This window comes from Arachis hypogaea, chromosome 7 (genome assembly GCF_003086295.3).
Source record: "Arachis hypogaea cultivar Tifrunner chromosome 7, arahy.Tifrunner.gnm2.J5K5, whole genome shotgun sequence".
In the NCBI taxonomy this organism is placed as follows: domain Eukaryota; kingdom Viridiplantae; phylum Streptophyta; class Magnoliopsida; order Fabales; family Fabaceae; genus Arachis; species Arachis hypogaea.
In genome coordinates, this window is record NC_092042.1 from 49,372,594 (window position 1) to 49,399,293 (window position 26,700).

A 26,700-nucleotide genomic window follows, 5' to 3' on the forward strand; every position below is an offset into this window, starting at 1 on the left:
GAAAGTCTAAACCTCAGAGGCGTAGGAGAAGAGTTCCACACAATCGAACATGGTGGAGTTCAGAGGCGAGAAGAACTCCGTCCACAGCCCGAAGGTGAAGTAGAGAAAGTTCAGATCAGAGACACCTCGGATAAGACAAATAATATTGGCACAATTCTGAAAGAAGACGCAAAGGAATCACTCATACAGTTCCTACGAGATAATGTTGATCTCTTCGCATGGAAAGCCGCCAAAATGCCAGGCATAGATCCCGAACTGATGAACCACAAGTTGGCAGTCTATCCGAGATCCCGGCCGGTACAACAAAGACGAAGAAAACTCGGGCCAGAACGATCCCAAGCATCGACGCTCTAGTAGATGCCTCATCGGGATACGCAGGGTACAACCAGATCCCAATGTATCCACCGGATCAAGAAAAAACCTCCTTTCTAACACCCAAAGCAAACTATTGCTACATCGTAATGCCTTTCGACCTTAAGAACGCAGGAGCTACTTATCAAAGGCTAATGAATAAGGTCTTCTCAGACCACGTCGGAAAAATCATGGAGGTCTACGTGGATGACATGTTGATAAAGACACAAAGTGAAGAGATATTACTGTCCGACTTGGTTCAAGTGTTCAACATCATACGGAAGCATGGCATGCGACTTAACCCGGCTAAATGCACCTTCGCAGTGGAAGCAGGTAAGTTCTTGGGCTTTATGCTCACACAAAGAGGAATCAAGGCAAATCCAGATAAATGCCAGGCCATACTCAACATGAAGAGCCCAACCTACATCAAAGAGGTACAACAACTCAATGGGAGATTGGCGGCCTTGTCCAGATTCCTAGCAGGGTCAGTGATAAGATCCCTCCCTTACTACGCTACTTTAAGAAAGGGAAAAAACTTTGAGTGGACAACGGAATGTGAGCAAGCCTTCTGAGACTTCAAAGAATTCTTGGGACGGCCACCTATCCTATCTCGACCACGAAAAGGAGAACCACTCATATTATACCTCGCAGTAGGAAGTCGGGCAATAGCCTCAGCACTAATTAGAGAAGACGAGGGTGGGCAACAACCCGTCTACTTCATTAGTAAAGCACTGCAGGGGTCAGAGCTGAACTATCAGAAAATAGAGAAGTTCGCCTATGCTCTCATACTAACATCCCGACGACTTCGCCCGTACTTCCAAGCTCATACCATTAAGGTTCGAACCAACCAGCCCATAAAGGGGATATTGCAGAAAACATATTTAGCAGGAAGAATCCTACAATGGGCAATCGAATTGTCCGAGTTCGACCTCCAATATGAGGCGCGGATAGCCATTAAATCACAATACCTAGCCGACTTCATTGCAGAATTCACAAACACCCCGGAGATCCCCATAGAGTAGAATATATACGTGGACAGTTCCTCGAATAAAACTGGAAGCGGTGTAGATATGATAATCAAAAGCAACCAAAGAACCCAACTTGAGCTTTCCCTCAAATTTGGATTCCCAGCCTCAAACAACCAGGCGGAATACGAACCATTATTAGCTGGTTTGAAGCTGGCTAAGGAGGTTGGAGCTCAGAAACTCAACATCTACAGCGATTCACAAGTTGTTACCTCACAAATAACAGGGAGCTACCAAGCCAAAGACCCTACCATGAAAAGATATTTGGATAAAACCAAGGAACAGCTCGGACAACTCGGGGAATATAGGATTTGCCACATACCCCGCGAGCAAAACGCCTGAGTTGATGCACTCTCAAAACTAGCCAGCACCAAACCAGGGGGCAACAATAGAAGCCTCATCCAGGAAATACTGCAGAACCCGTCAATATCGGAAGAAGAAAAAGTCCTAGCCATAACAGGTCGGGATCAAGGATGGATGACCCCCATAATTAACTACCGCAAAACAGAAGCGCTCCCTACAGATAAAAAGGAGGCAAAGATGTTAAAAAGGGAGGCACAGTACTACACTATCATAAACAATATCCTGTACAAAAGAGGGATCTCAATACCATTGTTAAAATGCGTACCGACCTCCAATACAAAAGAAGTTTTGGAGGAAGTACACAGCGGCATTTCTGGCAATCATCTCGGAGTGCAAGCTCTCACCAAAAAGGTACTCCGGGCAGGATTCTATTGGCCAACTCTACAAAAGGAAGCTACAGAATTTGTAAAGACATGTCTACCATGTCAGAAGCATGCCAACTTTCACATTGCCCCGCCAGAAAAGCTCATCAGCGTGACCTCACCCTAGCCATTTGCAAAGTGGGGACTCGATCTTCTCGGACCCTTTCCCCAGGGATCGGGACAAGTCAAATTCCTCATAGTAGGGGTAGACTATTTCACAAAATGGATCGAGGCAGAACCCCTAGCCAACGCCACTGCTCAAAGAAGCTGGAAATTCCTATATACGAACATCATTACAAGGTTCGGGGTCCCACACTCCATCACCACAGACAATGGCACCCAATTCACAGATGCAGGCTTCAGAAAACTAGTAGCCGACTTGAATATAAAACACTAGTTCACCTCCGTCGAACATCCCCAAGCCAATGGACAAGTCGAAGCAGCCAACAAAGTCATATTGGTCGGGCTGAAACGGAGACTGCAAGAAGCAAAGGGAGCTTGGGCCGAGGAACTTCCACAAGTCCTATGGGCGTATCGAACAACCCCCCATTCTACTACGAACGAATCACCATTTCGATTAGCATATGGAGTGGAGGCAATGATTCTAATAGAAGTCGAGGAAGGGTCTCTGGTGCACAAAATTGTGATCATCAATGGCGCCATCAACATGGTACGCTCAATTGCAATCTCAACTATTTATCACAACTTCGCACAACTAACCAGCAAGTGCACTGGGTCGTCCAAGTAATAAACCTTACGTGAGTAAGGGTCGATCCCACGGAGATTGTTAGTATGAAGCAAGCTATGGTCACCTTGTAAATCTTAGTCAGGCAGATTCAAATGGTTATGGATGATATACGAATAAGGCATAAAGATAGAGATACTTATGTAATTCATTGGTGAGAATTTCAGATAAGCGTGTGGAGATGCTTTGTCCCTTCCGTCTCTCTGCTTTCCTACTGACTTCATCCAATCCTTCTTACTCCTTTCTATGGCAAGCTGTATGTTGGGCATCACCGTTGTCAGTGGCTACAGTCCCGTCCTCTCAGTGAAAATGTTCAACGCGCTCTGTCACAGCATGGCTAATCATCTGTCAGTTCTCAATCAGGTTGGAATAGAATCTATTGATTCTTTTGCGTCTATCACTAACGCCCAACCTTCAGGAGTTTGAAGCTCGTCACAGTCATTCAATCATTGAATCCTACTCAGAATACCACAGACAAGGTTTAGACCTTCCAGATTCTCTTGAATGCCGTCATCAATTCTAGCTTATACCACGAAGATTCTGATTAAGGGATCCAAGAGATAAACATTCAAGCCTTGTTTGCTTGTAGAACAGAAGTGGTTGTCAGGCACTCGTTCATAAGTGAGAATGATGATGAGTGTCACATAATCATCACATTCATCATGTTCTTGGGTGCAAATGAATATCTTAGAACAAGAATAAGCTGAATTGAATAGAAGAACAATAGTAATTGCATTAATACTCGAGGTACAGCAGAGCTCCACACCTTAATCTATGGTGTGTAGAAACTCCACCGTTGAAAATACATAAGTGATAATAGTGATCATTGGCTTCGGCCCCAGAGAGGGAACCAGAAGAACCAAGATCTGATCTAAGAACTAGACGTCCAAAGATGAAAATACAATAGCAAAAGGTCCTATTTGTAGAGAACTAGTAGCCTAGGGTTTACAGAAATGAGTAAATTACATAAAAATCCACTTCCGGGCCCACTTGATGTGTGCTTGGGCTGAGCATTGAAGCTTTCATGTGTAGAGACTTTTCTTGGAGTTAAACGCCAGCTTTTGTGCCAGTTTGGGCGTTTAACTCCCATTCTTGTGCCAGTTCCGGCGTTTAACGCCGGGCAGTTTTGAGCTGATTTGGAACGCCAGTTTGGGCCATCAAATCTCGAGCAAAGTATTGACTATTATTCATTGCTGGAAAGCCCAGGATGTCTACTTTCCAACTCCGTTAAGAGCGCGCCAATTGGGCTTCTGTAGCTCCAGAAAATCCACTTCGAGTACAGGGAGGTCAGAATCCAACAGCATCTACAGTCCTTTTCAGCCTCTGAATTAGATTTTTGCTCAGGTCCCTCAATTTCAACCAGAAAATACCTGAAATCACAGAAAAACACACAAACTCATAGTAAAGTCTAGAAAAGTTAATTTTAACTAAAAACTAATAAAAATATAATAAAAACTAACTAAAACATACTAAAAACATACTAAAAACAATGCCAAAAAGCGTATAAATTATCCGCTCATCACAACACCAAACTTAAATTGTTGCTTTTTCCCAAGCAACTGAAAATCAAATAAGATAAAAAAAAAAGAGAGTATGCAATGAATTCCAAAAACATCTATGAAGATCAGTATTAATTAGATGAGCGGGGCTTTTAGCTTTTTGCCTCTGAACAGTTTTGGCATCTCACTCTATCCTTTGAAATTCAGAATGATTGGCTTCTATAGGAACTCAGAATCTAGATAGTGTTATTGATTCTCCTAGTTAAGTATGATGATTCTTGAACACAGCTACTTTATGAGTCTTGGTCGTGGCCCAAAGCACTCTGTCTTCCAGTATTACCACCGGATACATACATGCCACAGACACATAACTGGGTGAACCTTTTCAGATTGTGACTCAGCTTTGCTAGAGTCCCCAATTAGAGGTGTCCAGGGTTCTTAAGCACACTCTTTTTGCCTTGGATCACAACTTTATTCTTTTTCTCTCCCTTTTTTCGATTTTCTCCCCTTTTTTCTCTTTTTTTTTGAATATTCACTGCTTTTTCAAGAATCATTTTTATGATTTTTCAGATCCTCAGTAACATGTCTCCTTTTTCATCATTCTTTCAAGAGCCAACCATTCATGAACAACAAATTCAAAAGACATATGCACTGTTTAAGCATACATTCAGAAAACAAAAGTATTGCCACCACATCAGAATAATTAATCTGTTATAAAATTTAAAATTCATGCAATTCTTCTCTTTTTCAATTAAGAAAATTTTTCATTCAAGAAAGGTGATGGATTCGTAGAACATTCATAACTTTAAGGCATAGACACTAAGACACTAATGATCATAAGACACAGATATAGATAACATAGGCATGGAAATTCGAAAAACAGGAAATAAAGAACAAGGAAATTAAAGAACGGGTCCACCTTAGTGATGGCGGCTTGTTCTTCTTCTTGAAGATCTTATGGAGTGCTTGAGCTCCTCAATGTCTCTTCCTTGCCTTTGTTGCTCCTCTCTCATGATTCTTTGATCTTCTCTAATTTCATGGAGGATGATAGAATGTTCTTGGTGCTCCACCCTTAGTTGTCCCAAGTTGGAACTCAATTCTCCTAGGGAGGTGTTGATTTGCTCCCAATAGTTTTGTGGAGGAAAGTGCATCCCTTGAGGCATCTCAGGGATTTCATGATGAGTGGGATCTCTTGTTTGCTCCATCCTTTTCTTAATGATGGGCTTATCCTCATCAATGAGGATGTCTCCCTCTATGTCAACTCCAACTGAATAACAGAGGTGACAAATTCAGTTTTTGGATGCCATAAATGGTTATGGAAAAACAAAAAGCAATGCTTTTACCACACCAAACTTAGAAGGTTTGCTCGTCCTCGAGCAAAAGAAGAAAGAAGAGAGTAGAAGAAGAAGAAATAGAGGAGATGGAGATGGCTTTGTGGTTCGGCCAAAGGGGGAGAAGTAGTGTTTAGGTAGTGTGAAAATGAGGTGGTAAAGATGGGTTTATATAGGAGTGGAGAGAGGGGTAAGGTTCGGCTATGTGAGGGTAGGTTTGGGAGGGAAAGTGGTTTGAATTTGAATGGTGAGGTAGGTGGGGTTTTATGAAGGATGGATGTGAGTGGTGAAGAGAAAGGTGGGATTTGATAGGTGAGGGGTCTTTGGGGAAGAGGTGTTGAGGTGATTGGTGAATGGGTGAAGAAGAGAGAGAGTGGTGGGGTAGGTGGGAATCCTGTGGGGTCCACAGATCCTGAAGTGTCAAGAAAAAGTCATCCCTGCACCAAGTGGCGAGCAAAAATGCTCTCTATGCCAATTCTGGCGTTAAACGCCGGGCTGGTGCCCATTTCTGGCATTTAACGCCAGCTTCTTGCCCTTTCCTGGCGTTTAACGCCAGTCTGGTGCCCCTTTCTGGCGTTAAACGCCCAGAATGGTGCCAAACTGGGCGTTAAACGCCCATTTGCTGCCCTTACTAGCGTTTAAACGCCAGCAAGGTCTTCCTCCAAGGTGTGCTATTTTTCTTTCTGTTTTTCATTCTGTTTTTGCTTTTTCAACTGATTTGTGACTTCTCATGATCATCAACCTACAGAAAATATAAAATAACAAAGGAAAATTAGATAAATATAACATTGGGTTGCCTCCCAACAAGTGCTTCTTTAATGTCAGTAGCTTGACAGTGGGCTCTCATGGAGCCTCACAGATACTCAGAGCAATGTTGGAACCTCCCAACACCAAACTTAGAGTTTGAATGTGGGGGTTCAACACCAAACTTAGAATTTGGTTGTGGCCTCCCAACACCAATCTTAGAGTTTGACTGTGGGGGTTCTGTTTGACTCTGTTTTGAGAGAAGCTCTTCATGCTTCCTCTCCATGGTGACAGAGAGATATCCTTGAGCCTTAAACACAAAGGATTTTTCATTCACTTGAATGATCAATTCTCCTCTGTCCACATCAATCACAGCCTTTGCTGTGGCTAGGAAGGGTCTGCCAAGGATGATGGATTCATCCATGCACTTCCCAGTTTCTAGGACTATGAAATCAGCAGGGATGTAATGGTCTTCAATCTTTACTAGAACATCCTCTACAAGCCCATAAGCTTGTTTTCTTGAATTGTCTGCCATCTCTAGTGAGATTCTTACAGCTTGTACCTCAAAGATCCCTAGCTTCTCCATTACAGAGAGAGGCATGAGGTTTACACTTGACCCTAGGTCACACAAGGCCTTTTTGAAGGTTATGGTGCCTATGGCACAAGGTATTGAGAACTTCCCAGGATCTTGTCTCTTTTGAGGTAATCTCTGCCTAGTCAAGTCATTCAGTTCTTTGGTGAGCAAAGGGGTTTCATCCTCCCAAGTCTCATTACCAAATAACTTGTCATTTAGCTTCATGATTGCTCCAAGGTACTTGGCAACTTGCTCTTCAGTGACATATTCGTCCTCTTTAGAGGAAGAATACCCATCAGAGCTCATGAATGGCAGAAGTAATTCCAGTGGAATCTCTATGGTCTCAGTGTGAGCCTCAGATTCCCATGGTTCCTCATTAGGGAACTCTTTGGAGGCCAGTGGACGTCCATTGAGGTCTTCCTCAGTGGCGATCACTGCCTCTTCCTCCTCTCCAAGTTCGGCCATGTGGGTCATGTTAATGGCCTTGCATTCTCCTTTTGGATTCTCTTCTGTATTGCTTGGAAGAGTACTAGGAGGGAGTTCAGTAATTTTCTTGCTCAGCTGTCCCACTTGTGCCTCCAAGTTTCTAATGGAGGACCTTGTTTCAGTCATGAGACTTTGAGTGGTTTTGATTAGATCAGAGACCATGGTTGCTAAGTCAGAGTGGCTCTGCTTAGAATTCTCTGTCTGTTGCTGAGAAGATGATGGAAAAGGCTTGCCATTGCTAAACCTGTTTCTTCCACCATTATTGTTGTTGAAACCTTGTTGAGGTCTCTGTTGATCCTTCCATGAGAGATTTGGATGATTTCTCCATGAAGGATTATAGGTGTTTCCATGGGGTTCTTCCATGTAATTCACCTCTTCTATTGAAGGATTCTCAGGATCATAAGCTTCTTCTTCAGATGAAGCGTCCTTAGTACTGCCTGGTGCAGCTTGCATTCCAGACAGACTTTGAGAAATCATATTGACTTGTTGAGTCAATATTTTGTTCTGAGCTAATATGGCATTCAGAGTATCAATCTCAAGAACTCCTTTTTTCTGATTTGTCCCATTGTTCACAGGATTCCTTTCAGAAGTGTACATGAATTGGTTATTTGCAACCATTTCAATTAGTTCTTGAGCTTCTGCAGGCGTCTTCTTCAGATGAAGAGATCCTCCAGCAGAACTATCCAAAGACATCTTGGACAGTTCAGACAGACCATCATAGAAGATACCTATGATGCTCCATTCAGAAAGCATGTCAGAAGGGCACTTTCTGATCAATTGTTTGTATCTTTCCCAAGCTTCATAGAGGGATTCACCTTCCTTCTATTTGAAGGTTTAGACTTCCACTCTAAGCTTACTCAATTTTTGAGGTGGAAAGAACTTTGCCAAGAAGGCATTGACTAGCTTTTCCCAAGAGTTCAGGCTTTCTTTAGGTTGTGAGTCCAACCATATCCTAGCTCTGTCTCTTACAGCAAAAGGGAATAGCATAAGTCTGTAGACCTCAGGGTCAACCCCATTAGTCTTGACAGTGTCACAGATTTGCAAGAACTCGGCTAAAAACTGATGAGGATCTTCCAATGGAAGTCCATTGAACTTGCAATTCTGTTGCATCAGAGAAACTAATTGAGGCTTAAGCTCAAAGTTGTTTGCTCCAATGGCAGGGATAGAGATGCTTCTCCCATAGAAGTCGGGAGTAGGTGCGGTAAAGTCACCCAGCACCTTCCTTGCATTGTTGGCATTGTTGTTATTTTCGGCTGCCATGGGTTCTTCTTGTTTGAAGATTTCTGTTAGGTCCTCTACAGAGAGTTGTGCCTTAGCTTCTCTTAGCTTTCGCTTCAAGGTCCTTTTAGGTTCAGGGTCAGCCTCAACAAGAATGCTTTTGTCTTTGCTCCTGCTCAAATGAAAGAGAAGAGAACAAGAAAGTATGGAATCATCTATGTCACAGTATAGAGATTCCTTGAAGTGTCAGAGAAAAAGAAAAATAGAAGGAAGAGGTAGAAGAATTCGAACTTATCAAGAAAGATGGAGTTCGAATTGTGTATTAAGGAGGAGTGTTAGTCCATAAATAGAACGATGTGAGAAGAGGGGAAGAAATTTTCGAAAATTAAGTAAAAGATTTTAAAAATATTTTGAAAAACACTAATTGATTTTCGAAAACCAAGAGTGGAAAAGAAATCAAGTGATTTTTGAAAAAGATTTTGAAATTAGAAATCAACAAGATATGATTGAAAACTATTTTGAAAAAGATGTGAGAAAAATATATGATTGAAAAGATATAGTTTTAAAAAAAGATATGATTGAGAAGATATGATTTGAAAAACAATTTAAAAAGATTTGGTTTTAAAAATTAATGACTTGGCTAACAAGAAAAGATATGATTCAAACATTAAACCTTTCTCAACAGAAAAGGCATCATACTTGAAATGTTGAATCAAATCATTAATTGATAGCAAGTATTTTTGAAAATGGAAAGAAATTGATTTTGAAAACATATGATTGAAAAGATATGATTTGAAAAAGATTTGATTTTGAAAAATTTTGAAAACCTGAAAAAAATTTGAATTAAAAACAGAATCTTCCCTTTTGTGCCATCCTAGCGTTAAACACCCAGAATGGTATCCATTCTGGCGTTTAACGCCCAAAACACTACCCTTTTGGGCGTTAAACGCCCAGCCAGGCACCCTGGCTGGCGTTTAAACGCCAGTTTTCCTTCTTCACTGGGCGTTTTGAACGCCCAGCCTTTTTCTGTGTAATTCCTCTGCTGTATGTTCTGAATCTTCAATTCTCTGTATTTTTGACTTGAAAAGACACAAATTAAAAAATTTTTTGGATTTTTAATAATCAAAATGTAACTAAAATCAAATAACAATGCATGCAAGAAACCAAACTTAGTAGTTTGTATACCATTGACACTAACAAAATGAGAATGCATATGAAAAACAACAAAACACTCAAGACAAGAGAATTTAAAGATCAGAACAAAGAAATCATCAAGAACAACTTGAAGATTAATGAAGACACATGCATGAATGCAAGAAGAATAGAAACATGCAATTGACACCAAACTTAAAATGAGACACTAGACTCAACAAGAAACATAAAATATTTTTTTATTTTTATGATTTTGTAATTTTTTTTGGATTTTTCGAAAATTAAGTGGAAAAGAAAATAAAGATATCAAAATTCTTAATGAGAATTCCAGGAATCATGCAATGTTAGTCTAAAGCTTCAGTCTAAAGGAATTAGACATAGCTAGCCAAGCTTCAGCAGGACATTACATTCAAGAGCTAAATTGATGAGAATCAATCAGCTTTGGTGATGATAAGAACATCACCTTGAAACACTAGAATTCATTCTTAAGAACTCTGAAGAAAATACCTAATCTAAGCAACAAGATGAACCGTCAGTTGTCCAAACTCAACAATCCCCGGCAACGGCGCCAAAAACTTGGTGTTGTTGCCGGATCAAAACTTGGCACTGTTATTGCAGGGAACAAATGCGAAACTGTAGTTAGGACATTTAATTCCCCGGCAACGGCGCCAAAAACTTGGTGCACGAAATTGTGATCGTTAATGGCGCCATTAACATGGTACGCTCAATTGCAATCTCAACTATTTATCACAACTTCGCACAACTAACCAGCAAGTGCACTAGGTCGTCCAAGTAATAAACCTTACGTGAGTAAGGGTCGATCCCACGGAGATTGTTAGTATGAAGCAAGCTATGGTCACCTTGTAAATCTTAGTCAGGCAGATTCAAATGGTTATGGATGATATACGAATAAGGCATAAAGATAGAGATACTTATGTAATTCATTGGTGAGAATTTCAGATAAGCGTATGGAGATGCTTTGTCCCTTCCGTCTCTCTGCTTTCCTACTGACTTCATCCAATCCTTCTTACACCTTTCTATGGCAAGCTGTATGTTGGGCATCACCGTTGTCAGTGGCTACAATCATGTCCTCTCAGTGAAAATGTTCAACATGCTCTGTCACAGCACGGCTAATTATCTGTCGGTTCTCAATCAGGTTGGAATATAATCCATTGATTCTTTTGCGTTTGTCACTAACGCCCAGCCTTTAGGAGTTTGAAGCTCGTCACAGACATTCAATCATTGAATCCTACTCAGAATACCACAGACAAGGTTTAGACCTTCCGGATTCTCTTGAATGCCGCCATCAATTCTAGCTTATACAACGAAGATTCTGATTAAGGGATCCAAGAGATAAACATTCAAGCCTTGTTTGCTTGTAGAACAGAAGTGGTTGTCAGGCACTCGTTCATAAGTGAGAATGATGATGAGTGTCACATAATCATCACATTCATCATGTTCTTGGGTGCAAATGAATATCTTAGAACAAGAATAAGCTGAATTGAATAGAAGAACAATAGTAATTGCATTAATACTCGAGGTACAGCAGAGCTCCACACCTTAATCTATGGTGTGTAGAAACTCCACCGTTGAAAATACATAAGTGATAATAGTGATCATTGGCTTCGGCCCCAGAGAGGGAACCAGAGGAACCAAGATTTGATCTAAGAACTAGACGTCCAAAGATGAAAATACAATAGCAAAAGGTCCTATTTGTAGAGAACTAGTAGCCTAGGGTTTACAGAAATGAGTAAATTACATAAAAATCCACTTCCGGGCCCACTTGGTGTGTGCTTGGGCTGAGCATTGAAGCTTTCATGTGTAGAGACTTTTCTTGGAGTTAAATGCCACTTTTGTGCCAGTTTGGGCGTTTAACTCCCATTCTTGTGCCAGTTCCGGCGTTTAACGCTGGGCAGTTTTGAGCTGATTTGGAATGCCAGTTTGGGCCATCAAATCTCAGGCAAAGTATGAACTATTATATATTGCTGGAAAGCCCAAGATGTCTACTTTCCAACGCCGTTGAGAGCGCACCAATTGGGCTTCTGTAGCTCCAGAAAATCCACTTCGAGTGCAAGGAGGTCAGAATCCAACAGCATCTACAGTCCTTTTCAGCCTCTGAATCAGATTTTTGCTCAGGTCCCTCAATTTCAGCCAGAAAATACCTGAAATCACAGAAAAACACACAAACTCATAGTAAAGTCCAGAAAAGTTAATTTTAACTAAAAATTAATAAAAATATAATAAAAACTAACTAAAACATACTAAAAACATACTAAAAACAATGCCAAGAAGCGTATAAATTATCCGCTCATCAGTCTCCCTGAGTAGTCCACTACAATGAACAAACCAAGTCTCAACTTCAAAGAGAAGAGCTCGACCTACTTCCAGAAATCCAAGAAAGAGCTCGAATCAGAGAAGAAGCACTAAAGCGGCGGATGGCTTCCAGGTATAATCAAAAGGTAGTGCCAAGAGGTTTCGCTGAGAATGATCTCATCTTAATCCGAAAAAATATTGGAACAATTCGACCCGGAGAAGGAAAGCTGGCAGCCAACTGGAAAGGACCCTACCGAGTCAAAGAAGTACTTGGGAAGGGCTACTACAGACTGTCCGAACTTGAGGGATGGGAACTCCCCAGATCATGGCACGCCTGTAACCTAAGAAGGTACTATAGCTAGGAAAGGTAAAAGATCTCATCACAAGATGCACTCTTTTTCCTGAAAAGGTTTTTTAATGAGGCATCAAGACTGAGATTTAATCCGCGACTTAAGGGTACAAAAAACTCCCGCATGTATATATTTGCACTTTCTTTGAATAAAATACATTTCAGATATTCTACAAATTCCCAAGACACATTAATCTGAAGCATTCATCGTCCGATTATAAAGCAACAGATCGACAGAAAGTGAAGAACAGATTCACTGTACGATCTCGATAGGAATGATCATCCGACAAAGGTGAAAACGCGATTCACCTAAAGGATGATCAAATCAGGACAGAAACCACCATCTACAAATTGGCAAAGATGAACACAGAATAATGCAAGAAGTTCTCGAAAGTGATCCCAAAAAGAACCTTACGAGGTCTTATGGATTGCTATATAATAACTTAAAAAGACTGGCCGACACTAAAAAGTCAGACCAAGTCAACCCAAGTTATCAGCAAATCCTTGGAAAGAGGTCTGGCCAACCCTATTAAAGAGGAATTGCTATAACTTAGAAGAGATCGACCTAACGAAGTCGGTCTCCTACAAGACAAGTTATAAAAGTAATCCTTGAAAGAGATCTAACAAAGGTCCAAGAAAGAGGATTACGAAAATAACTTAGAAGAGATCGACCTAACGAAGTCAGTCTCCTACAAGACAAGTTATAAAAGTAATCCCTGAAAGAGACCTAACAAAGGTCCAAGAAAGAGGATTACAAAAATAACTTAGAAGAGATCGACCTAACGAAGTCGGTCTCCTACAAGACAAGTTATAAAAGTAATCCCTGAAAGAGACCTGACAAAGGTCCAAGAAAGAGGATTACAAAAATAACTTAGAGGGGGACCAACACAAAGAAATCGGTCATGGGGCGCTAAAAATACAAGCAAGAGCGAGAAAACCGAAAAACAAATCGGACCCACACAGTCATGGCCTCAAAGGATCCAAGCTACAAACAATAAAGTACAAAAGCAATCCAAAGAGGTCAAGCGGCAAGATTCCAACACTCTCAGAAACCAAAAGAGATACCATGTTAAAGCGCAATAAAAGCATAGTATAATAAAGCTTCAAGAGGCAACCAAAATCTACCTCTGAAAGCTACCTTTGTTTTTTAAAGTAAAAGTTGCCAGGCAGGCAACTAAAAAGCATCAGCAGTTAAAACAAAACAATAAACAGTTCAAAAGCCTACAAACCGGACTATTTACACAAATACTTAAAAAGAAGATCAGTAAAGATCGGGAGCCTTCCCGGCAGCATCAGTACGGGGAGAAAGAGGGCGAGTCTGAATAGGCACAGCATCTACAGTTCCATCATGCCGGTTCAGAATCTGACAATCCGGATCAGACATAACTAGAGGAACCGAAGAGGTCGACATTTTGATAGAAGGCACTGGGGGAGGTTCAACATCATCATCATCCTGGTCATCAAGGACAATCTTACCATCCCTCACAACATTGTCCAGGCTGAAGAGAGTAAGATCGGCCTAAGGAGCAATAACCCGAACCTGCTCCTTCAGGTTCTCATAGGCAGCGGTTACACTGCCAACAAGATGACCCTGGAGCTCGGAGTAATCAGCTCAGACGTTCTCCAACTCCTCCTTCAGACGCATTCCCTCCCGATAAGATGTGACATAGCTATCCTTATGCCTCAATACCGTGTCCTCAGCCAGCCTCACAGAGGCAGCCAAAGAGAGGGAACTCGCCTTCTCATTCTCCAGATCTTTTTCCAACTTGGCCACCTTCACTTCAAGCTCTTCCTTCAAGCCTTTTATCTGATCAAACTCCCGTTTGGCCTCCTCCATAAAAGCTTTGGTGGCATGGAGAGGAAGACTTTGAGCAGTTCGATACAGGGCCGCTCCCATGTGTGCCATCTTGGTACTACTTCGAGTTATATAATCAAAATGATGAAGAAGTGACACATCATCCATAGGGAGGACACCATAAGGACCGATTTGTTGATCTACAAACTCGACCGCATCAAAGTCAGGAGCATCAAGGTTGAAAGGCTCAATTGTTTTTTGCTTCTTGCTAGGAGGAGCACCAGAAGCAGCGGTAGAAGTCTGTGGAGGATTGACCAGACGAACCCGAGGAATAGGAATTGCTTTCCTCGGCCCGGGAGAACTCGGCACGGGAGGTTTGACTAGAACCTGAGAAGATCCCTCTCCGGCCACCTTGGCCGAGATGTTCAGAGCAGCAGTTGCCTTCTTTGCCTTTTTGAAGGCCTTCATGGAGTCATTGTTTTTTGACATCTCTGTAAATACAGAATCAGCCATAGTAAAGGGTTACAATCATGAGAAGAGGAAGCAAAACTAAGAAAACAAGTGCAGAAACAAGTCAGACAAGTACCCAAAATAGTCTGAACTAAGGACGGGTCATTCAAAAACCTTTTTGTATCAAGATGGGGTGGTTCCCCCCATAAATCCTCAAGAACAACAACAAAAGCACGTTCAACCTCGTCAAGCATCTCCCATGTATACCGAGACACTCTCACATCCTTCTGCCACTCTAGAGGGAAAGAAGGCTCATCGTTTTCATCAAGAAAAAAGGGGCGAGCCCATTCGACAGCACGAACTCTAAAGAAGTAATTCTTAAATTCCTTAAAGGACTCGTCATACATGGCGAAAACTTTATGGCCCTGGGCAGACCTGAAAGAAACCCAGGAAGCTTTCTTTTTGGAAGAACCACGAGGCTTGGCAGAAACAAACAGATAAAGGAAAAGAGTCTGAGAAGATGTTACGCCTAACTCATGGCAAAGTAGCTGAAAGATCTTGATAAAACCCCAGGAATTTGGGTGAAGCTGGGATGGGGCAATATTACACGACCACAACAGGTCGGTCTCGAAAGCAGTAAAAGGAAAAGTAATGTCCAACTGACTGAAGAAATATTCATAGGCATAGAAGAAGGGACGCTCTCCTTCGATGGAGGTAGGAAAACAAACCCTTTCATCAGAATCAGGAGCAACAAGCTCATAATCCCTCTCCCAGGCACTATTACCACAGATCCTATGACGCTTCCTCAGCTCTACGCAAAATTCAGCATCCACAACAGGGACACACATCAAGACAAGGAAGTCCAGCCAATCGGACATCCCCTCGGGAACTCTGGAAGACATCTCTACAATGTTATTGTGAGAATACATGAGGCCAACTAATCCTACAATAAGAAAAGAAGATGGGATTACTAAAAACACCTCGGACAAAGGACAAAACAACTCGATTAATACGACACAGGCAAACAAACAGAAAAAGAAAACCCCAAGACTCAAACCAAGGTCCTGGGGCATCCTTTGGAGGCAGTAACAAAGCAAGGTTTTCAGGAAAAATCTACAACTCGCATCCCTGCATCTCTCAAACAAGAAAAGAAGACTTCAAACAAACAAAGCATTTCGAAAAAGGAAAGTAGAAACACAAAAATCATCAAAGCCACTATCTTTCTACAATCTACCAGCAAAGAGCATTGTCAACAAACACCAAGCAGAAAATCATCAAAAACACAACCTTTTACAGACTCAAGCAAAAACCCTAAAAAGTATCAAGAGGAAGTCAAGAAAATGCACTCCAAGCAAAAAGCAAACTATAGGTATCATTATCTCCCACAACGGTACAGCAACAAGGATCTTTTGAAATTAAGGAGCAAGAGACAGTTTTTCCAAAAATAACAGCCAGAAGCAACAATAGAACATGCAAACCCCTGGGAAACCGTAAAGAAGAAACACTAGGAATACGCGAAGAAGAAAAACACCTTACAGCGACAAGAAAACACAAGATCATAAGAAAGGTTCAAACTTTTTCGACATTCAAGCAAATATCAACAATTTACCAGAGAATTAAAGACAAAGCAAAAACGAAAAGAAAATGGAACCAACCTGGAAAAAAGCATGAAGCTTCAGAAAAGTTGGAGATGGAGAGACGGAATCACCGATCACTGAACGACGCCGCAATGCAAGAAAAGCAAAATGTGGGCAAAAGACAGAGAGCGAGAGAACGAAGGGAGAAGTTACGAAGAGGAACGAAGAAGGGAAACCGTTTTCTGATCGCAAATTCAAAATAAAAGGCCACAAGGAAAAGCGGGGCAATTAATACCAATTAATGAAGGTATTAAACCCTTGCACGTTCCCAAAGCGCTGATACAATAGCACGCGCTTTTTGAGAAAAACGTTCCACATTCAAAAGGCTTCTACAAAGGAATTGACAAAATGCTTGAGTTCGGCTTCACTAGAGAAGGTCCGAAGTCAAGGACTCAACCTCAAAAAAGAAGACCGAGCTCAAGCAGGGACACTGTTCATACCCTGGGTCGAGCTGTCCGAGTCGGGATGTTCAGTAGCAAAGCGACCAACCTTTTTAGGTCAAGCGGACCGACTTCTTCGTAAAGAAGTCGGCCAAAGCGACAGAAAAGCCCAAAGAAGGGCCCAACTCAAGGAATACGACCCCGATCCAAAGGCAGCCCAAGCCTATAGAGACAAGGGCGGTTCCATGGAAGATAAGCTGACCTCAACAAGAGATAAGATAAGATAAGATAACTAACTTATCTTATCCACAGAAGGTCACATCTCACCATTATAAATACACTGGAGCACCCAGGTATAACTCATACTCTGATTCTACTCAATACCTGTTTAATACCCTTGCTAACTTAAGCATCGGAGTCCCTTGCAGATACCCCCCACCCTCCGGGGACGAAGGATCAGCATCATCACCAAGTTCATCAAGTCGGACACAACAGCTCCGACCAGTACAGAAGATCTTGTCCGAGATCGACCTACAATTTCAGGTAACCCTCGGAACAATACCCAATTCCCAAGAACATAAGCCAACGCTCTAGCCAACTGAGCTATAAATTTAACGTATTTTAAAAAGGTATTTAATAAATAAAAATTTTTGAAAACTAAAAATTTGAAAATGCACAAGAAAAACAAGAAAAGACACAAAACAAGACAAACCGAAGATCAAACAGGAAAAATTGACAAGAACAATTTGAAGATCAAGGAAAAACAAAGAACATGCAATTCAAAAATTGAAAGACAAAGAAAAGCATGCAATTGACACCAAACTTAAAACATGACACTAAACTCACAGAAAAACTAAAATAAAAAAAAATAATTTTTGAAAAAAATGTTTGAAAAGAAAATAAAAGACTCTGACCCAAAAGACAAAATTTTCCTAATCTAAGCAACAAGATTAACCGTCAGTTTTTCAAACTCAAACAATTTCCGGCAACGGCGCCAAAAACTTGGTGCACGAAAATTACACTCACACTATATAATTCTGCACAACTAACTAGCAAGTGCACTGGGTCGTCCAAGTAATACCTTACGTGAGTAAGGGTCGAATCCCACGGAGATTGTTGGCTTGAAGCAAGCTATGGTTATCTTATTATTCTTAGTCAGGATACCAATAGGGTTCTTTAGTTTCAATTGTAAAAAGTGAAAGAGCATAAAATAAGTAATTGTTACGCAGTAATGGAGAATGTGTTGGAGTTTTGGAGATGCTTTGTCTTCTGAATCTCTGCTTTCCCCCTGTCTTCTTCTTCACGCACGCAAGGTTCCTCCTATGGCAAGCTATGTGTTGGTGGATCACTGTTGTCATGGCTACCATCCGTCCTCTCAGTGAAAATAGTCCAAATGCATTATCACCGCACGGCTAATCATCTGTCAGTTCTCGATCATGTCGGAATAGGATCCATTGATCCTTTTGCGTATGTCACTATGCCCAACACTCGCGAGTTTGAAGCTCGTCACAGTCATCCAATCCCTGAATCCTACTCAGAATACCACAGACAAGGTTTAGACTTTTCGGATTCTCAAGGATGCTGCCAATGGATTCTAGCTTATATCACGAAGATTCTGGTTAAGGAATCCAAGAGATATTCATTCAATCAAAGGTAGAACAGAGGTGGTTGTCAGGCACGCGTTTATAGATTGAGAATGGTGATGAGTGTCACCGATCATCACCTTCATCATGGTTAAGTACGAATGAACATCTTAAAGAGAAACAAGCGTGTTTGAATAGAAAACAGAAATAATTGCATTAATTCATCGAGACGCTGCAGAGCTCCTCACCCACAACAATGGAGTTTAGAGACTCATGCCGTCAAAAATTACAAAGTTCAGATCAAAAATGTCATGAGATACAAAATAAGTCTCTAAAAGTTGTTTGAATACTAAACTAGTAACCTAGGTTTACAGAAAATGAGTAAACTAAGATGGATAGTACAGAAATCCACTTCTGGGGCCCACTTGGTGTGTGTTGGGGCTAAGACTTAAGCTTCTCATGTGCCTGGGCTGTTTCTGGAGTTAAACGTCAGGTTGTAACCTGTTTCTGGCGTTTAACTCCAACTTGCAACCAGTTTCTAGCGTTCAACGCCAGAATGCAACATGGAACTGGCATTAAACGCCAGTTTACGTCATTTATCTTCGCGCAAAGTATGGACTATTATATATTTCTGGAAAGCCCTAGATGTCTACTTTCCAACCCAATTGAGAGCGCGCTAAGTGGACTTCTGTAGCTCCAAAAAACCTATTCTGAGTGCAGAGTGGTCAGAATCCAACAACATTAGCAGTCCTTTTTCAGCCTGAATCAGATTTTTGCTCAGCTCCCTCAATTTCAGCGCACAAGGGTGTGCGTGCACAAGCCCAGGAGGATTTTCAAAATGTGTGCGTACGCATAGAGGTGTACGTACGCACAAGTGTAAAATTTTCCAATTCTGATCACTCACACAAGGCGTGCGAACGTCCTCAACAGAATGCACCTTCCAACGTGTGCGTGCGCACAAGGCTCTGTGTGCGCACAGCTTGCAAAACTTCGTTTAGTTGTTTGTGTGCACAGATCGTGCTAGCGCTCTCAACAGCAAGCCTTCCCCTATGTGAGCGTGCACACAAGGCTATGCGTGTACACAGGTTCAAAAACTCACAGGGGTGTGCCTGCGCGCAAGGCTTTGTATGCGCACACAAACCAGAAATCACAAATTCTGCAGCATGCACAAAATTCAGATTTTGACACCAAACTTTAAATGATCATAACTTCCTCTACAAAAATCCATTTCCTACAAACTTTATATCCATTTAAAGATTTGTGAATGAACTTTAATTTAAAGAGAATTTCAACAAATTTTGAAAATTGAGGCTCAAGTTATGATCTATTAAAGTTCACTAAAAAACTATTTTTACCAAAATTTCACAAGATTCTCAATTTTCTATTTTCACTACCAAAACCAAACTAAAACCATATCAACTCCATCCCGCATCAGATTTTTTTACCATTTGTATCACAATCCACTACTCATATTATAAAATTCTCAACTCTCAATTATCCATGACTTCACACTAAACCCCTTTTCATCCAACACACTCATCAATAGTCATTCTATCATCATCAATCTTCAACATCAATCTCATTCTTTTCAATATCAATAATCAACATTATTAATCAACATCAATAATATTACTTATCCAAATTCATAATCCACATCATTTATCAACAATCTCAACACTCACCTTCAATTACCAACAACATCAATATTCATCATTACTCATCAACCATATCAACAAACCCTCATCAACAATAATAAATCACAACATTCATCATCAAATTTCATAGTCATTACATACCAACAATCAACATCAAAATTTATGTATTCCAAATCCTAAAACTCTATATCATCATCACCACCATACAACTTATCTTCATTAAAATCACATACAATTAAACATGCACCCAAACATCCAATCCTATCTTAAGGTCAATTAGCCTAAGGTTCACAAACATTACATATTATATAAAGAAAACCGAAACCATACATTGGCCGATTATCCTCCACGCACGAAACCACCAAAAAGCCAAGACAACTCCAAAAAAGCACCAAAACACAAACTAACAACACATATGTCACCAAAATCAAAATCTAGAAACCACAACATACAACACTACAAGGGTTTATGAGAAACTTTACCTTGTCCAAAGAGGATCAGGGCAAATCCCAACAATTGCCCGCTACTAGAGATCACCTAAACAACCAAAACTACAAAATCTACTAAAAAACTATAACAAAAAATGCACAGAAACTAGGGCAGGAAATTGGAGTATGACCTTCGAGTTCTTACCAGATTTTCTTAGATAAAAATGAAGAACTCGACGAGAGTTTCGTGTGACCGCAAACGGCTCATCATTGGAGTTCCGTAGCTCAAGTTATGCCTCCCGGAAGTTGATAATAAATAGTAACATCAGCCTCTTCTCCTCTCTTCTCTATGCTGCGCCCCCTTTCTTATTTAGGGGTGGAAATGAGCTGAAATGCTCATTTAATGAGAATATATATATGGGGTCTTGGGCCGGTCTAACTCATTAGCGCTTTAGGTCCGTTTGGCCCACTTTGGGTCAAAACCTTTAAGATTAGTACCCGGTTTTCAATTTTAAATTATTTTTTTGTCCTTTCAAAACAATAAATCAATTTTCAAAATCTTATTTTCCAAAATAAATGGTATTGGACAGACTAGAGCCGGTACTACTGGTTTAAGCGCCAGTACGCATTTTTACAAAAACTTTTCGGAAATGATGTATTTTTCAACTCAGAAAAATTTATTGAAATCAAATTTCACCTTTATATTTTTAAATTAAAACTTATAAATTTTGAATCTACTTCGGCCACTTAAAAATTATCATTTTATTAAGACGGTTATGCTGCTTCTTACAAACTACATTAACTAGAATCGAACCACACCTTAGTCACTTGATTAGATTCAAAATAATAATCCACTTCACGCTGATTCAATTGACAGTTTGAACTTGAATCATTCATTATCTTCGACAACGAAATACATGTTCAAACCTGATTTCACAGCTTGATTTCAAAAATTTTTATCCTAGCATTAAACTTGAACAGAGAGAACATAGAGAACGAAGAGAACATAGAGAACGAAGAGAAACGTAGAAAATGCATAGATGAAATAGAATGTAGAGACACAGAAAATACTGAGAAAATTTGAAAAATGAAACGAAATATGCATGAAAAGACAGTTATATATATTCGCGTGTTGAATCAAAAATTTGTTAGAGATAGTAGCATGTGAAGGTGAATTAAGTCAAAACTACTTGATTGGTTAAATGACTTAGATGTAGAGATTAATTGATAATATAAATAGGGAGCTAATTGAGGTAGGTAGAAACTAAATAATAACTATTTATTAACTTTTTTTTCTTTATCCTATAATTATGTTTATAAATCATGATAATTATTTGGTTCATTTAAATAATAATAATAATATAAATATTTAATATTATTGTAATATTTTTTATTTTTAATATTTTATTGCATAATAAAATATTTTAACTTGCTACATAAATATTTTATGTAATTGTTTTTATATTTCATGATTAATGATAAAATATTAAAAATAAAAAATTGACTAATTATTAATAATAAAATACATAAAAGTTTCAATTAATTATTTATAATAAATCTTTTATATTATGTGACAAAACTTATTAAAATAATAATATTTTTAATTGTTATTTTGAATTAATTAATTATTACTAATCTCTATTTATAATTATAATGATTATATTTTAGTCAAATGGACAAAAGTATATGTTATTTTAATTTTGTAGGGGAAAATATATATTTTATAAATATAAAAAAATATCATGTAGTCATGTAAACATTTCGTAGATAAAGATAGTATCATTTTCTTCTATTATTATTAACAGCTCCTATTATATTTCTTTATTTTAATTGCAATGACAACGTCAACAATAACAGCAATAATACCAGGAGACATATTCTAATAAGTTCCTAACCTAAACAAACTGTTTGATTTCTCCTAAAAAAAATTAAACTATTAAATAAAAGCAAATAATTGCTTTATATCTTGTTGGAATTATAATTTCTAGCTTCTAATTATAGGGGGAAAAAACTATTATCTTGAGTCTTAGTCTAGATTATTGTTGGCGATTTAATCTATTAACTAATGATTGTAACCTTTTTTTGTTTTACAATCAGGGTATCCACCGTATATATAGCACGGTGACTAATTCCTCCTATCTTGTAGTAACCTGAATGAGCGGCGAACATAACTGGTGGTTCGGAAATTTTAAAGTTTCTCCACGCATTTATAATAGATAAGCCTATGCTTCATGACCACTTAAAAGATAAATATATAAATAAGCTAAAAGAAAACTCATTATTGATAAAGAAAAACAAGCATTGCCAGTAGTTATCAAAAAAGTGTACATTCTGTTTGGTTAGCTCGACGATGTAATCAGTCAACCTTACGAAATTAAAAAGGGCAGATTTACAAGTCTGCTTTCTTGATTAGCAACAGTGCTCGATCTTAATGAAATACGAGTGAATTTGAATTGACTTTTAAAAAAAATTATTTTTTATTTTAAAAAAATTAACAAATAAAAATTATTTTATATTTAGATAGATTTTAAAAAAAATAAGTATTAAAAATGTCTTTATTTTTTAAAAAAAAAATGTTATTAATTTTTAGGAAAAATAAATAATTTGTTTGTTTTAATAAAATGTTTTTTTTAAAGATATATCCAAATAGAGTTTAAATTGAATAAAAGTACTTTAATTTTTAAAAATATACTTTTTTTTCACTAAAAAAACAATACAAACTAACACTATATTAGCTACCCCTTCTTTACATTTTAAAATTATTTCATGTTTCAATATCATGATATTAATCCAATAGCATTCATAATTTAAAAATGATAATTCAATAATTATTAAATTACATGTGTGTTTTTTTTAATAGTAAAATGAACAAAAAAAAAGAAAAAAACAAAAACAGAAACACCAAAAGAAAAAGTAAAAGATCGTTTTGTAAAATCGTTTGCAAGAAATTTGGAGGAGCTGTCCAAATCATCTCATTCACACCAAGCAAAGCTCCATGTTTATATTAGTCAAATAGTTTGTTATTTGGTTAGCCATATGATCTGTAAGCTCAAAAGGAAGGTCAAGTTTCATCAAAATTTTAACTCAACGATATGATCTATCAATTCTTTCTGAGCATGATCTCCAAGAGCTCTCTAGTCAGATATAATGGAATAAACTTCCGACGAGAATGTCTCACAAACAAAGAACTTGCAGCCTAAATCATAAGTCACACAAAGGCCATGCCATACACCTCTAGAACTCTACACCAATGTTTGACCCCTGGTCACTATCCCAAACCCCTTATCACCCACTCTCTACCACTATTCCTTATCACAAACCCATACCCAGCTTTACCGGAATCCTTCGATCGCAGTTTAGTTTTAGAAATCCATCCTCTGGTCAACTCCTGAAGATGCAGCCCAAAATTTTCAGTGACAGGGAAGAAAATGCTCAGCCACCCGAATATCTTCCACCAATAGCCGAGCCCGTAAAGCTACTTCTGCTGCAAAACTATTTCTGAAATTAAAAATATGTTTATTACGGTCTAACCAAACTGCTCAAAGAGTCACCACAAAGTCACAGTGATCACTAAGATTGCAACCTGCTTGAACCCATTTTGAGAAGTTATGAGACTAGAAGTAATGGAACCTAGTGAACCCCAGTAACAACCAAATATGATTAGCAAAAACACATTCTCAAAGGCAATGACTAATGGATTCTGGAGGAGAGTGGCACCACTGGCACGTTTCTGAAGTCGCCATACCTCAATGGAAATAGAAAGAGAAAGATCGCCAAAATCATCTGAGAATCTAGGAAAACTGAAAGAAAAAGATTGCCAAAACGGGAAGGACGCAATCTTAGGATGATACGACAGGCACCCCAAGAAAGCTTGGAGGCTGATCCCACCTAATACTAAACGTAATCACAGAAAAAGACGCACTGAAAAAGTCAAAATCAGCACTGAAAAAGGATTTGAGAGTCCTAGCTGTCAAGAACCAAGCATGAACCTCTTCTTTTCCAGCAGCAATTATGTTCTCCCGCGATGATTGCCAGCACGGCACCTCGGCGGAACACACCCCTTTGTCATCTCAGCAAGGGCTGGGACAGAACTGGTGAAATGAATATTGGTTGACATCGGAGCTGACTCTAACATCCTCTTCAAAGGAGCCATCGATAAGCTAGGCGTTTGAAATGAAAATCTACAAAGCTATCACAATAGGGTGACTGGACTCGGGGCAACTTTCTCAAACCGGACGGTTCCATAGTGTTACCAGTAACCATCAAAACCGGAACCCAGAGAAAAATCATGCTCTTTGAATTCGTGGTCTTCAAAGATTCCACTGCCTACAACATTATCATAGGGAGGAAGAAGATTAATGACCTGTCCGCTGTCATATTCACCAACTTTCTCATCATAAAGTTCCAAGCTAACAACGGCACCATCAACACCATACACGATGACTGTGAAGTCGGGGTAGAGTGAGACAACACCAGTCTAGCTCTCTGGAAATGATCCCGAGAGGCGGCAAGGATCTTCTTAGCTGACTTTGACGCACGACAAGACGACCAGCCAAGACCAAAATCGAAAGGAGACATGGAAAAGTTACAGATAGGATAGACCAAGGAGGAATTCACATTCATCAATAAAAACTTACCCTTTAGCCTAAAGGGTGAACTCGTGGAGCTCCTAAGGTAAAACAGAGTCCTATTCGCCTTCACCCTAGCCGATATTCCGGGGATAGACCCGAAATTAATGTCCCATTGACTATCCGTAGACCTCAAGGCCAAGCTAGTAGCACAAAGAAGAAGAAAGATGTCTACAGACTGAGCATCCGAGGTCAGAAAGCAAGTCAAGAGCCTACTCAAAGAAGGCTACGTCCGAGAACTCCCTTATATGCCTGACTGGTCAACATTGTTCTAGTAAAAAAAGTAAACAACAAATGGCGAATGTCCGTTGACTACATGGACTTGAACAAATCTTGTCCAAAAGACGCCTTCCCTCTGCCAAACATTGATGGACTAGTAGACACTACCTTGGGACACCAGTACCTCTACTTCAGGGACACATACTCTGGGTAGATACCAATGCACTGACCTGACAAGGAGAAAACAACTTTTGTGACCCCCGAAGGCACGTACTACTATACATTCATGCCCTTGGATTGAAAAATGCCAGGGCTACCTACCAACAACTCGTCACTAAGATTTTTAAAGATCTCTCGGGAACCAAACTGGAGGTCAACATCAACGGCATATTAGCCAAAACACAAGCCGGTGAGGAACTCATTGACAACCTAAAGCTCATACTGGGTACACAAAGGAAACACCAAGTGTGCCTCAATCCGACTAAGTGCACCTTCGGGATAGAGGCCGGGACATTCCCGGGCTTTATGATTACAAAACAAGGAGTCAAGGCAAACCCAGAAAAGTGTAAGGCTATCCTTGAGATGAGCAGTCTCGCAAACCTTAAAGAAGTCTAAAGACTAACAGAGTTGTCGTCCTTTCTCGCTTCCTCGGAGCCTCAGCCCAAAAAGCCATCCCTTTTTTCAAACTTATGAAAAAGGGCATAAGCTTCAAATGGGAACCCGAATGTGAAGAGGCCTTCCAGCACTTCAAAAAAGTACTGGCGGAGCCCCCATACTCTCAAAACCAAGAACAGGAGAAACACTTTACCTCTACCTAGCCATAACGGACGAATCGCTAGTTGCAACGCTCATTTGAGAAGATGAGCAAAGGATGCAGAGTCTCGTATACTTCATAAGTAAAGTCTTCCAAAATGCTGAGACACGATACTCCAAACTCAAAAAAATTGCCTTTGCACTACTCACAGCATCTTGACGCCTTCGACAATGCTTTTAAGGCCACCTCATCACAGTCCGGACGGATTATACCGTGAGGCAAGTGCTATAGAAACCAGACCTCGCAGGAGGGATGGTCACCGGGTCGGTTGAGCTATCGCAATACGAGATTAAGTTTGAACCCAGAAAAGTGATAAATTCCAGGCTATGGCCAACTTCATAGCCGAAATGACCCCGGGGAGTGAACCCACAGAAATATGGAAGCTCCACATTGACGGCTCGTCAAACACCAACTCGGGAAAGTAGGAATAATACTAGAAAATGAGAACGGGATTGCAATCAAATAATCCATTCGATACGAGTTCCCGATCTCAAATAACCAGGCCGAATACGAAGCCTGTTTAGCCGGACTGGCACTGGCCAAAAAGTCGGTGCAAAAATGCTGGAAGTCTACAACGACTCCCATGTAGTCAACTCCCA

General features: G+C 39.8%; 1 non-coding gene across 1 annotated transcript; it reads left to right on the plus strand.

Annotated features, from left to right (window-relative positions):
• Positions 1-8,227: 8,227 nt before the first annotated feature.
• Positions 8,228-8,335, plus strand: LOC112704382 (small nucleolar RNA R71). The gene has a single exon (XR_003155008.1). It is a non-coding gene; the product is annotated as a small nucleolar RNA R71 (small nucleolar RNA).
• The last annotated feature ends 18,365 nt before the right edge of the window (positions 8,336-26,700 follow it).